Source organism: Oryza sativa, chromosome 9 (assembly GCF_034140825.1).
Source record: "Oryza sativa Japonica Group chromosome 9, ASM3414082v1".
NCBI classification, from domain to species: Eukaryota; Viridiplantae; Streptophyta; class Magnoliopsida; order Poales; family Poaceae; genus Oryza; species Oryza sativa.
The window spans coordinates 13,271,871-13,287,606 of NC_089043.1; the positions used below are offsets into that span (position 1 = coordinate 13,271,871).

The 15,736-nt window shown below is 40.0% G+C and overlaps 1 pseudogene; it reads left to right on the forward strand.

Moving 5' to 3' along the window:
* Positions 1–228: 228 nt before the first annotated feature.
* Positions 229–926, forward strand: LOC136351689 (uncharacterized; annotated as a pseudogene).
* The last annotated feature ends 14,810 nt before the right edge of the window (positions 927–15,736 follow it).

A 15,736-nucleotide genomic window follows, 5' to 3' on the forward strand; every position in this document is an offset into this window, starting at 1 on the left:
TATACTTATCAGAGGCTCCACAAAATTTTCAATACAAAGTCATCTTCATCCAAGAGACACTACATCAAGTTCAATAACCAAGCTTCACTCCACTCAACTTATCAATTTTTCCTCTGCATTTCTTGATGGAAACATTCGAACCTTTTCTTGGAGGTTGATCTCTGCTAGCTCTCCATGGACATTAAGCTAAATGGTAAAAATTTTCAAGAATGGGAACTTTCGGTTTATATGCTTCGAATGTTAATTGGCCAAGCATGTCAACTCGCAGATGATCCTCCTGATGATCGAACAGATGCAACTAAGGTTAAGGCATGGAGAACATGCAGTTGATCCTGTTATGGAATAAATATTCATGAGTGTATAGGTGGCTATTAATTAAACAACAAGAATAGTCCATTGAAGAATTTTATGATGGTTTTATTCAGTTGTCTGGCCAAGTTCAGGTTGTGCACAATGCAAGGCGAGAGAGGAGAACGACCAGGAAAATCTACTGTACCAATTTGTCATGCAATTTCCCTCCCAATTTGAGTCCATTCAAGTCCAGTTGATTGGATGACGTGCACATCCTACCATGGCCAGAGGTTCTTGTAGATATATATAATCGCTGAGGATACACGTCTTTGCTCCCTAGACACTACATTTACTCCTATTGATTACTCACAATGTCAGGGCAGTACCAAAAGTTATTGGGCATACTTCCTATGATTGCTTCTATCTTCATCTGGAGAAGTTAGTTGATTATCCAGCTAGGCTTAAGTGATCTCCAATTCTAACGTGGCTGCTAGTGCTCCTGTGTTTTCTCGGACATCACAGTCGCTGGTCTTTCTAGTACAAGTGCCACCAGCACTAGGTCTAGCTCTATCTCAGGTGTTCCTTACTCTTTGGTGGCAAGACCGTCTTACCACATGTTGTCTCCATCGCCATAGTGGTCTCTAAGGCATCTATATATGTGCAAGGTCATCTTCACCTACCACTTTTGTTTCCATATTATTCTACTTGTTGCTTTTGCTTGTTGTTTAGAGACAGGTTGTTGGAGCTATTGGATTTGTCCTTCGGTTTAAGTGCTTTGAGTCCATCTGGCACTTATATACTCTAATTTAATTTTAAGTATGTGTTGGAACCAAGTTCATCAAATTAAGGTCAACCACCAGTCTATGGTAGTATCCTTCTCTATTCATTATGTCCCCTCATGGGGGGTAGGATTATACTTATATACCCTTACAGCAGTATGGGAGATTACAACGGTGCCCTTATGGAGCTAGCTAGCCCTTTGGCTAAGGGTGGCAGGTGGCCTCCAGCTCGAGGGTAGCGAGGTAAAACCTTAGGGGATAAAGGATGGGATTTCACCCATTAAACCAGCATTGCTGGGGGTCCTGTGATTCCCGGAGTGTGCGGCTCGAGAGCGAGGCGTGATACCGAGGCGCATCGGCCCCGCTTCACCTGCTACTGCCATTGAAGTCAGGGGTGGTTGGTTGCCTTGAATGCGCCATCAATGCTGCCCTCCTCTACTTGCTTGTGCCAATAGCACCCCTGGAGCCTGGATGACCGGTCTTGAAGGTGCCCCTGGAGGTCTCCCAGAGCTCACCTAGAGAGACCTGTGGCAAGGCCTTCAAAGGGATTCTTCCCGGAGGCTCCCTCCTACACACCAAGAAAATGGTGGGGGGCATAAGGCCTCTTGGCTTTGAGGGTGAACCCACTCCCCCAACAATACTATGCTATATATTTGATGAGCTGTGGTTGTAAATTTGGCATGGATGGATCTGGAAGGACCATGGAGCTACTTGGATTTTTTAGACTACATGGCAAAAAGTCCCAATAGAATGTTGTGATGAAATGTGTCCGTGAGCAGAGTTTGGGTTAATGTGTGTTCTGAACCTCATTGCTCTATGTATTAAGGATGCTAATGAGAGAATCGCCTTCTCATCCAGTCGTTAATGAATTCCTCACAACTCACAAATCAGTATGGGATTTCAGGTCTTTTCTTCTGCTCAGGAAGGCATAATGGATTTTAGCACACTTCGATTTATCTTATAAAGTAACTTACCATGTGATATTCTTGTAGAAAATCAGGTTCTCTTCTCAAGTAACCTGATTAATTAATTTGCCTTCTCGGGAACAAAGGAATCAACTTTGATTCAACAATGGTCCCAACTTTCCTTTTCTCTTCATAAAACCCCAACACAACCCATATTCTCTAACCTCTTTCCTAGTACAAGACTAGGAGCTTCATTTATTATATATACAAAATCTATCTATCTATCTATCTTCTATTATATACTAAAAGTCTATTAAACTTCTTACAAACGCTCCTACACCGCCACGAAGCATTCTACAAACGCTCCTAAGCCGCCATGTGGCGCTCTAATAATTTATAGAAAAATCTGTAAAAAAGAAAAACATCTAACCATCAGTTTTCACTTAAAAAGGTGGACCCAATAATATTAACCATTAGATCAAAACTAAATCCCCTTCACCCTTCTCTCCTGGCCGGCCCCACACGTGTGTACGTACGTACAAATCCCTCCATCCATGTGCACGATCTATCCCGTTCCTCCCCCTCATTCTCTTATTTTCTTTCCTAATTAAAGCAGTTCAAAGATATGCACCATAATTTGTTACCATAAATAATTAGATCTGTTTTTCCACGGAGTTTTAGCGGGTAGTGAACGTGCAATCACTAGCTGTTCATGTACAGGAGCGGTCTCGATGCTACTATAAATAAACAATTGTTTTTAGTCTATTAAACTTTCTACAAACGCTCCTACACCACCACGTAGCATCCTACGAACGCTCCTAAGTCACCAAGTGGCATTCTAATAAATTAAAGGAAATCCTAAAAATTCTAAGAAAATAAAAATATCTAATCGTTGATTTTCACTCAATTTGGTGGATCCAGTATTTTCAGTTATTAGATCAAATCTTTTAAAAAATAAATCCCTTCCACCAACACCTCCCTCACTCCTGTACGTATGTACGACCATCCCCACCTCCCTCCCTCCTGTACGTATAAAAGTGATCATGTACTGAACAAAATCTCCAGTTTTTAATTTTTAAAACTGTTATTTAATTTGTAATTAAACAAATAAATTGAGATCAATATTACTCATATTTTGCTATATAGGAAAATATGTGGTTTGGGCACAGACCCCTTTCTTTGCATGGCAACCATATACGAAAATATGTTACATCTTCATTTAGAAGATAGACCTGTTTGTACTTAAGGTACGTAGATCAAAGCTTGATCTGATCAGCTTTCAGAAGTCCCATTCTATTTTTACTTTTAAATCTCTTCACTCCACTAATTGTCCATCCTTTGTGTTCCTCATCCTCTAGATCTTCTTCCTTATCACATCCTCTATCTCCCTCCTTTCTCTCTTCTCCAGTGAGCACTGCAAGCCACGAGCAGTGGCGCGACCAGCGGGTGGAGTGCGCGACGATGACGAAGGAACGGGGACAGTCAGGACAGCGGCGGAGTAGGGACACCGTGCGATGACGCCCACAACAGTTACGGTGTAGATCAAGTGAGGCACGGGAGGAGGATGCGGGGAGCACCGTCGGCGGTATGTAGTGCATGGGTCGGCATTGGCAGTAGTGGCACCAGTTTGCGGGGGTTGATAGGGTGCACAACGTCTAAGGTGGAGCAGGACTACACAGTGCGGCGGCGACACATGAAGGACATGATGGTGTCGCGGCTGCGCCACCGCCTCCGTTGTCCATAACGTCGTCCTTGCTCCCACCACCAACGCCGCTGCTCCACAAGTACCACCCGGTGCCGCCACCGCCAACGCCCTCGCAATTGCAGCAACCGCCTCTTCCAGTGGTGGGCCGCGCCTCCTCTGTTGGGATACGCGTAGGCTACGATAGCATAAATCAAAATTTTCTATCGCGTAAACCAGGAACCATGCAAGTATTAGATCATAGATCGTTACCACTCGACGTGCTGTCCAGCGGAAGAAGACGCTGAGAAGTCAAAGGAACTATCGCGAAGTAGCGCGCGTCGATGTAGAGGAAGTAGTCGATCGCACCGGCTCGACCTTGTCCTCCTCGTGCGTTCTCCTCGCCGTACTCCCACGCCAATCAGCACCGCAAAATAGCGGCGCCTCTACCGGTATCCACACGTATAGGGACGGAACGCCACGCGCAGATCTGCTAGCACCCGCGCGCGGCTAGGGTTTTGCTCGGAGAGGGAAGTGATGGCTAGGGTTTCTCACGTGATGCAATGCCTCCGCCGGTCACACCCCTCACGAATATATAGGATCCATCACTCGGGCCTCCAAGGCCCGTAGGACTCCTATTCGGATCCCTATCCGAATTAAGCTTATATTGCATCTCTATCCAATCCCCTTATTCCGGCCCATTAAGCATGCGACCCTGTAGGTTCATATATACTCCGCTGTAACCCGAAAACTCCTTTTTGGTCCACGCATCAACAACGGCCCCTAGCAGAACGTATTGACCCACCGGGCTTACATAAAGATCATATCGGCTGAATCTCTAGTGTATACTTGTACGAACCCCTTTGCCTCACGATATCGATTAAACTCAAGGCTAGATATGTGCCATCCTCTAATAGCTCAATCATCCACTCGAACCTGTTGATAGATTATATAACTTGTGATTGATTCCTCAATCACCTTTGGCATGGCCATGCATTTCCATAATCTACAACATCGAGGGGCCTAGAGATATCTCTCCATAGGAAGCGCAAATCCCATCTTGATTATTCATATCCCACTACATGTTTCATAGCATACCCAAAAACTACTTTTATAACTATCCAATTACGGAGTAGCGTTTAGCAGTCCTAAGTAAGCTACTACACATGTTGAGAACCATGATAATCTCAGGTCTAAGGATTCAACACCAACACTAAATGAGATCACTGATGACACAACACATATGGCTCTTGCAGTGTCTCATGTTGGGTCTATCCAACAACATGTTCACTATCATGTGTCCACATTATTAATTTGGTATCTCTATACCATGATCCATGAGACATGATCATCAATTAATACATGTGCTGATCATATAAACATATTTGTTCCACATATGATATTTGATCAGGGATCCTTTAGAAATAGTAACAAACAACATAAAGAGTCTCATGAAAGAATCACATATTCATTAACCAATAAGGAGTTATCTATTTCAAGGAACAATGTCAGATAAATATGTAAACATAGTATGTGATACAATCATCTCTATGATTGTCTCTAGGGCATGTCACTAACAGTCTTCCACTTGCACTAGAGTCAATCATGAATGTATCTTACACCCATTGCCCTAGTGTGTGTCTCATGCTTAGGCTGAGGGAGTGGCTTTGTCAACGGATCTGCAACATTCAAATCCGTATGTATTTTGCATATCTTCACATTTCCTCTACCCACTATCTCGCGAATGAGGTGATACCGCCGTAAAATGTGTTTGTACTTTTGATGTGATCTAGGCTCCTTGGCTTGCGCAATGGCACCACTATTATCGCAATACAGGTCCAAAGGGCTAGAAGCACTAGTCATCACACCTAGTTGAGAAACAAATTTCTTTATCGAAACAGCCTCCTTTGTTGCTTCAGAAGCGGCAATGTATTCGGCTTCTGTTGTAGAATCAGCCACTGTATCTTGCTTGGAACTCTTTCAACTCACAACGCCTCCATTCAGGCAGACCACAAATCCAAACTGCGATCTAAAATCATCTTTGTCGGTTTGGAAGCTTGGATCAGTGTAACCATTTACAACGAGCTCTTCCTGTTCTCCATAGACTAGGAACATATCCTTAGTTCTTCTCAAGTACTTCAGGATATTCTTTATAGCTATCCAGTGACTCTCACCTAGATCTGATTGGTATCGGCTTGTTGCACTAAGTGCATATGAAAAATCTGGACGTGTACATAGCATAGCATACATGATGGATCCGATTGCCAAGGCATATGGAATCACACTCATCTTGTTTCGCTCATCAGTCGTTTGAGGACATTGATTCTTGCCAAGATTAATGCCATGTTGAACCTCTTCAACACCTTGTCAATGTATGTACTCTGGCTTAATCCAATTAGCCTCTTTGATCTATCTCTATAGATCCTTATGCCCAGAATATATGCTGCTTCCCCTAAGTCCTTCATTGAAAAACTATTTTTTCAACGATGTCTTAACGGATTCAAGCATAGGAATATCATTCCCAATCAATAATATGTCATCTACATATAGGATTAGAAACACGAGTGCGCTCCCACTAATCTTCTTGTATACACAAGGCTCTTCTTCGTTTTTGACAAAGCCCAATGCCTACTTTGTCAAAACGAATATTCCAACTCTGAGATGCTTGCTTCAACCCATAAATAGATTTCTGCAATTTGCATATCTTTTTAGCTGATTGTGGATCAACAAAACCCTTGGGTTGTGTCATGTACACATCCTCATCGAGATTTCCATTGAGGAAAGTTGTTTTGACATCAATTTGCTATATCTCATAATCGAAATAGGCAACAATCGCTAAAACAATCCGAATAGATTTTAGCATGGCGACTGGCGAGAAAGTTTCATCATAATCAACACATTGAATTTGTCTGAAACCTTTCGCCACCAATCGTGCCTTGTAGATGTGAACATTTCCATCTACATCTATCTTTTTCTTAAAGACCCATTTGCACTCAATGGCTTTTACACCATCAGGTGGATCAACCAAGTTCCAAACTTGATTGACATGCATAGATTCTATTTCGGATTTCATGGCTCCAAGCCATTTCTCAGAGTCTGGTCCCACCATTGCTTCCTCATAGGTAGTAGGTTCATCGTTGTCTAACAACAATATATCACGTTGTCCTGTAGTTAACAACACATACCTCGCAGGTGTACGCCGTATCCTTTCGGACCTTCGTGAAGCCGGTGCTTCCACAACTGGTTCAACAACAACTTGTTCAACCTGTTGAACAACATCTTAGTCAGCTTGTGGTTGTGTGGACGTTGAAGCGTTTTCCAGTGTTCCCTGAATTTCTTCAAGTCGCACCATGCTCCCACTATCCTTTCTTGAAATAAACTCTTTTTCCTAGAAAACACCATGTCGGGCGACAAACACTTTGCCCTCTTCCCGATTATAAAAATAATATCCTTTCGTTTCCTTAGGATACCCCACAAAGAAGCATTTATCTGATTTAGGTGTGAGTTTGTCCGATTGCAAACGTTTTACATAGACCTCACAGCCCAAATCTTTAGGAAAGACAAACTGGGACGCTTCCCTGTCCATATCTCATATGGTGTCTTATCCACTGATTTTGATGGAACCCTGTTTAGTGTGAACGCAGCTGTCTCTAGAGCGTAACCCCAAAAGCTTAGCGGCAGATCAGTTTGGCTCATCATTGATCGTACCATGTCCAACAATGTACGATTCCTCCGTTCAGACACCCCATTCCACTGAGGCGTTCTTGGTGGAGTGAGTTGTGGAACAATTCCACACTCCTTTAGATGATTGCCAAATTCAAGGCTCAAGTACTCTCCACCACGATCAGATCGTAGATACTTGATTGTCTTTCCCAAATGATTTTGTACCTCATTCTGAAATTCCTTGAACTTTTCAAAGGACTCAGACTTATGACTCATTAAGTAGACATAACCATATCTACTAAAGTCATCGGTAAAGGTAATAAAGTACCCAAAACCACCTCTGGCAGTTGAGCTCATTGGTCCACATACATCAGTATGCACTAGTCCCAATAGTTCACTTGCCCTTCCACTTTGACCCGTGAAAGGTGCCTTTGTCATTTTGCCAAGTAAACAAGATTCATATGTCTCAAATGATTCAAAATCAAACAAGTGTAGAAGTCCATCTCTATGAAGCTTCACCATGCGTTTCTCATTTATATGACCCAAGCGACAATACCAAATAAAAGTGGGATTCAAATCATTAGGATGTTGCCTTTTTGCATTAATGTTATAGACTGAACATCCATCAAGATTCACAATGTATAGGCCATTCATCATGGATGCATGGAAATAGAAAATGTCATTATAATAGACTGAACAACCATTGTCCACAGATCTAAAACCATAACCCTCTGCTTGCAAACAAGAAGCAGAGATAATGTTCTTACACAAAGCTGGAATGCAATAACAATTATTTAACTCCAAAACTAATCCTGACGGTAAAGATAATGGCATAGTGCCGACCGCAACAGCAGCAACTCTTGCTCCATTGCCCACGCGAATGTCCACTTCGCCTCTTGCTAAGCTCCTACTTCTTTCAGCCCCTGCAACGATTTGCATATGTGAGCAACTGACCCGGTATCAAATACCCAAGAATCAGTAGAGTAAGTAGCAAGATTAATTTCTATAACATTAATACCTGAGGTTTAACTCTTTCCATCCTGCTGCTTCTGCTTGAGCTGCTCTAGGTATTTCTTACAGTTTCTTTTCCAATGACCTGTCTCTTTGCAAAAGAAGCACTCTGCATCCTTAGCGGGCCATGTCTTTTGAACCTTGGTCTTAGAGTTGCTAGTACTCGTGATCTCATCAGAGTTTAGCTTTCTCTTTTGACCACTCTTCTTGTTGTTGGGCTTGCGCTTATGCATAACCATCACATGGTTGGAATTTTTCTTAATGCTTTCCTCCGCAGTCTTTAGCATCCCATGCAATTCTGCCAAGGTCCTGTTCAGATTGTTCATGTTGAAATTCATTATGAACGGCTCAAAGCTGGGAGGGAGCAACTGGAGAATCAAATCAGTAGCCAACTCTCGGCTAAGGGGAAAGCCAAGTTTATCCAGACTCTTGGTGTAACCAATCATTTTGATCATGTGTGGGCTCACTAGATTACCTTCTGCAAGCTTGCACGCAAACAAGGACTTTGAGGTATTAAACCTCTCAGCTCTTGCTTGGTCCTCAAACATGTTACGTAGTCCCGTGATTATCGTATGAGCATCCAATGCCTCATATTGCCTTTGAAGCTCAGGGGACATAGTAGCAAGCATGAGACAGCTTATATCAAGGTATTCATTGCATCGCGTTTCAGGCTCCCTACGTTGAGCAGCAGGAGCATTGTTGGGCAAGTCAGCTGGAAAAGGCTGTGTAAGCATAAACTCTTTGTGCTCTTGCCTGAGAACAATTCTCAGGTTGCGATACCAATCCATGAAGTTTGTTCCAGTCAACTTCTATTTCTCAAGAATAGACCGCAAGTTAAAATTGGATGGTGCAGGAGCTGCCATGATCTACAATAGAAATATATGTATGCAAAATCAGCACCATGTTTACATATAACCTTTCATTAAACAATTTAACAAAAGATACTCCCACTATGTATTGTGAAACAAAATTCCCTCTAGTAACATAGTGAGTCAAGATCCTCATTTTATTAGTGTCTAGTGAGCTTTGGCATCACAGCTAGACAACTATCAAAATAGGTAAGCAACACCTTGCTAATCACATCATATGTGACTCTTGTGCTGTTGGGGTGACATCTCCATGTCTAACCCAACCTATGCCCCAAGGTCCAAAACTGTTTTGATAACCTTGTCAAGTAAACCAATAATCTCCGCATATAGATGTCCGACATCTATCCTATTTTATCATGATAAAAAGTGACACTTTGCTATGGCAAACCCATCACTTATGATCACAACCGTAATAGGTGCAATTATTGGAAGAGCATAAATTACACTTAATTTTTCTGAGGGAATCTATCCTACTATGTCATATCAAATATATAACAGCAATAAAGTAAGATAGATATAAAAACCCCAAGCGAAATCTAAGGGGCAACGCACACGGCGGTCCCGCCATGTGAAAACCTTAACGACATAATCAAATTATGCCGAAACCGAGTCAATCTCATTGGCTCATTTTTCTCATTGGCATGCGGTTCCAGTGGACATCGGACTATTCGATGAACACAATCGCGCTCGGCCTTGGTGAGTACTAGACATTCCATTGAAGTCACCAACACACATACCGACTGATCTCATCAACCCATGCGGCTATTGGTTCATCTCATGTTCCGATCACCTAAGAACTCATATACAACATAATAGATCTCATCTACTACATCCGCATATCAATTATATGCAATGATCTAGATCATAAACTATACAACGCGGCTCTGATACCACTGTTCGGATACGCGTAGGCTACGATAGCATAAATCAAAATTTTCTATCGTGTAAACCAGGAAACATGCAAGTATTAGATCATAGATCGTTACCACTCGACGCGCTGTGCAGCGGAAGAAGACGCTGAGAAGTCGAAGGAACTCTCGCGAAGTAGCGCGCGTCGATGTAGAGGAAGTAGTCGATTGCACCGGCTTGACCTTGTCCTCCTCGTGCGTTCTCCTCGCCGTACTCCCACACCGATCAGCACCGCAAAATAGCGGCGCCTCTACCGATATCCACACGTACAGGGACGGAACGCCACGCACAGATGTGCTAGCACCAGCGCGCGGCTAGGGTTTTGCTCGGAGAGGGAAGTGATGGCTAGGGTTTCTCACGTGATGCAATGCTTCCGCCGGTCACACCCCTCACGAATATATAGGATCCATCACTCGGGCCTCCAAGGCCCGTAGGACTCCTATTCGGATCCCTATCCGAATTAATTTCATATTGGATCTCTATCCAATCCCCTTATTCCGGCCCATTAAGCGTGCGACCCTGTAGGTTCATATATACTCAGCTGTAACCCGAAAACTCCTTTTCGGTCCACACGTCAACAGCGGATCCTAGCAGAATGTATTGACCCACCGGGCATACATAAAGATCATATCGGCTGAACCTCAAGTGTATACTTGTATGAACCCCTTTGCCTCACGATATCGATTAGGCTCAAGGCTAGATATGTGCCATCCTCTAATAGCTCAATCATTCACTCGAACCTGTTGATAGATTATATAACTTGTGATTGACTCCTCAATCACCTTTGGCATGGCCATGCACTTCCATAATCTACAACATCGAGGGGCCTAGAGATATCTCTCCATAGGAAGCGCAAATCCCATCTTGATTATTCATATCCCACTACATGTTTCATAGCATACCCGAAAACTACTTTTATAACTACCCAATTACGGAGTAGCATTTAGCAGTCCCTAAGTAAGCTATTACACATGTTGAGAACCATGATAATCTCAGGTCTAAGGATTCAACACCAACACTAAATGAGATCAGTGATGACACAACACATATGGCTCTTGCAGTGTCTCATGTTGGGTCTATCCAACAACATGTTCACTAACATGTGTCCACATTATTAATTTGGTATCTCTATACCATGATCCATGAGACATGATCATCAATTAATACATGTGCTAATCATATAAACATATTTGTTCCACATATGATATTTGATCAGGGATCCTTTAGAAATAGTAACAAACAACATAAAGAGTCTCATGAAAGAATCACATATTCATTAACCAATAAGGAGTTATCTATTTCAACGAACAATGTCGGATAAATATGTAAACATAGTATGAGATACAATCATCTCTATGATTACCTCTAGGGCATATCACTAACATCCTCAACGTGCCACACATCCTGTCGACTCCAGAGTCGCCAACCCGACGCGGTCGTTATTCTAGAAGCCCATGGTTAGGACGTCGTCGTCAATGATGGCGTGGGATTGGGAGAAAAAGGGAATTAAGGAGGAAGAAGAATTTGACAAGTGAGGTCAGGGGTATTTTTGACCTTTCACGCCATTTATCTCTCCTATTCAACCGAAAATTAATATTTTAATGGGCGCGGTGTCCACTAACAAATAACCATGTTTAGAGAGTATTTTCCTTGCAAAAGTGATCATGTGCGGTATTCTACAGCTTAAATCATCAAGTCGCGATATCCTGTAGCTAAACTTGCCTTTCTTCTTCATAATTTCAGCAACCATGATTTCTCCATGAAGAATTCACTAGCTCAAAAAATCCCTCAAGCTCCACCCAAAAGTTTTCAAATATGAAAATAGAGGCCTTAGGAATTGAGGTACCAATCTATACCAAACACTGGGTGTGTTTGGGAAATTCTCTGTTGAGTGTTCTTGGATTAGTGCCCTAAATAAGTAAAAGAATAGAGAGAGTAGACATCATGTTTGGTCTATTAAATACACATGGTATGTGCGATATTCCATATACTAAGTCTGATTAATTAAGTAACACAAATAATAATAAACAGAATTCATGCAATAAAAAAATACTATGTAATAATAGTTGACCTAACAAAAGTGTACTTTAGTCTATGATGTTTAACTATATATACTAATTATATTTTTGTAATTGTGCTCTTATTTTATTTTTAATTCATTTCTTCATAGAAAATAGCAAAGCATATAAAAAAAGTGGGAGGAGTAAATAGAAGTTTATTTTTAATTAGATAAAACATTGCTATTTACCTTATTTTTTAATACAAAATATCTTCAATTAATATATCCTTAAATCCACAAAGACAACTGTAGTATACAAGAAAATAATGTTAATTAAAGTTTAGGAACTCCAAAAATAAAATATGCCAAATATATTCAAAAAATATATGCAGACTACAAATGATACATAGGAACAAACTCAATTATAGTGTGACACAATTCTTATAAATTCAAAATCGCAAGGTTTCAAGTAATTTAAGTTTAGAATTTATTTGTTGCAAGGATAATTACAAGAAATTCATAACCAACAAAATAATTAATCCCAAACAAATTATTGACGAAAACAGGTTTAGAACAAAGATAATGAATATTTCAAGAAAAATAATCAACCACACACAAGCTTTGACGATAAAAATTCAAGCTGTCTGCACATGTGCGCGGGCTACCTTCCTAGTTATATACTAAAAGTCCATTAAACTTCCTATAAACGCTCTTAAACTGCCACGTGGTGCTTTACAAACGCTCCTAAGTCGTCACGTGGCACTCTAATAAATTATAAAAAATTCCTAGAAAAGAGAAAAACATCTCACCATTGATTTTCACTTAAATCAGTGGACCCATTATTTCTAACCATTAGATCGATTTTAAAGGAATAGATACTCAATCCAACGTATGGGCCTATTTGATTTATCTTGCAGAATTTGTACCCTTTCCTTCCCCTGCAGTGCATGCCACCTTACGACGTACGTACATATGTGCAACGTATTCCATATGCCCTCCCCTTTTCTCCTATTTTCTAACAACTTATTACAAAATAGTTTAAATTTTAAATGGCTAAATAATCATGATTCTTAATGTATATACAGCACTAAATTCATTTGTACTATTTTTATTTGTAATTAAATAAATACATCAAGATCGGTATTGCATATATTTTGCCAGGTGAAGAAAAAACTGAAATACGTTCGGACATAGACCCTAGCGTGGCAGTCAGTAAACAATATAAAAAATTGACAATAACTATACCATCTTAAACCATTCTACATATAAATATGTACATTAAATATCATCTAGGACGCAAGCAATCATCCGTCACATTTTAAAAATTAAGAAATGTCCTTGAAATTCTATGGGAAAAAAAAGAAAGAAAAACATCCAACTATCATTTTACACTTAAATCGGCTGACATATTATTTTCAGCCATTAGATATATCATTCTACTCTCATAAACTGCTATGTATCATCTTAAAATTAATTAAAAAATATATAGAAATTCTAAAAGAACGAAGCATCTGACCTCGATAAAACCATTATTCTAGCCATTAGATCTATATTTAAAGAAAAACTATAAAAAACAAAGTACTATCCCATTCCCCCTCCCCCTTACCTGGATTAACAAAACTCCATCTTTATATTCTAAAATTATAAATATATAGTAAATGAATAAAGATATCGTTGGAGTATATAAGCATACTAACAAAAACAGGGAGTAGGGAAATCATCATTAATTAACTCAAGTGGCACGCATTAGATTTTTAACTTATGTGCTATGAAAACCATTCTACATGGACATTCTACATGGACCAAAGGGAGTGCTAGAAAGGTCCATTAGGATATTTCCAAGGCTATACATGGTCATTGATGCGGACAAGAATTAATAAAAATTCATACAAAAAGCATAATTTTCTAGCAGAGAGAGCATGCCTATAAAAAAAGACAATATTTGTAGGAGCAACTTTGTCTAATATGGTCAATACTGTCAATGGCAGTAGCATTCTTAACTCTCCTAAGATTTATTTTGAGGCCTAACAAATTAGAGAACAAGTCTGAGCACAATGGGGCCATAGCCTAAGCATCAACTCTAGTTTGTACTGACAAAGAATTACATTGGACTCCAGCAAATGATAGAAAAGATCAGGCATGTCAGGCATTGTGCGAGCTAGGCATTCATGGCAATGAAATTGCCAAAGTATCAACTCGATCTATTTTGTATTAACAAAGGATTGCATAGGAACTAACTCTACTGTTGAAAAATAATTTTGTCATAAATTTAAGATTCCATAATTTTGGTGAATTTTAATTTAGAGTTTATGTGTTTTAAGGATCGTTACAAACAAATCATAACCAAATTTCAGAGCAATCCCAAATAGATTTTTGCGAGAAGGATCATAATTTTAAAATATGATTAAAAATCTAAGTAAAAATCACCCAAATTTATATATTCACAAATCTATTATATACCAAAAGTCCATTTAACTTGCTGTAAACGCTCCCAAGACTATTACAAATGCTCCTAAACCACCACGTGACATTCTAATAAATTATAGAAAATTTTAGAAATTATAAGAAAAATAAAAACATACTGTTCTTGATTGTCACTTAAATCAGTCAACACGTTATTTCCAACTATTAGATCTAATCTTTATGAACTAAAAAAAACAAATTGGTAAGGATAGGTGCTTCAACAGTGATTCTCACCAAGACTAGCTAATGCGGGAGCCCTTTAGTTGTGTATATATGGTGAGCTTGAGTGGGTTTGTAAGTGCTGAAGTGAGAAGCATGGTGATGGTGAAGCTGGTGTGTTTATATACGTTAGAGCCATGACTTCAAGGTATTGGAGAAAAAAAAGGTGCACAATGTGGGGCCTTGATTTGTTGTGTATGTGAGTAGCTTGAGCAGCTAAGTGGATGCAAACAAAGTAATTATACAAGATATTAAATTCTTATTTGTTGATAATATATTATAGAAGAAATTAATGGTGCTTTGGAAATACTTTATATTTATTCTGAGAGGTGACTGGAGTGGTGGTGTAGGATTTGCATATTACTAGGAGCAACAACCGTGGTTTATAAGTAAACATCATATGTATCCTTATTATTTGATATATGATAGATCCAAGTTCATCACATATTTGACAACATATATAGCTCTTTCTTTTTTTTCTATGACAATTAGATAATTAATAATGAAAATTTAAGGACTATTTTATGGTGTAGATCATCATAGAAAATATTAAAGACGTCTGCGCAAATGCGCGGGTTTTCTTCCTAGTTTGTTTAATTCTGCTTATATATATATATAGGGTAAGACTATTCTACACCCGGATATAGAATAGTTATTCTATACCCCCCCTCCCCTCCCAGCCGGATTCCCCCCACCCCACGCGCCTCTCCCTTCCCGCGATCCCTTCTCCCCCCACCCCGAGCGCGCTCCGCTCCCCCTCCCCTTTTTTCTCCCCATCCCCCCTCCACCCCTCCCATTTTTTGAGAGAGAAAAAAATAATGGAAAAAATTGTCTTTAATGGGAATAGAACTCAAGATCTTCAACTCAAAAGACCAGTAGGCTATTTCTCAGTTGTGATAGAGTTTTCTTAGTAAAAATTTATCTTCTCATACGTGCTAAATTCTAGT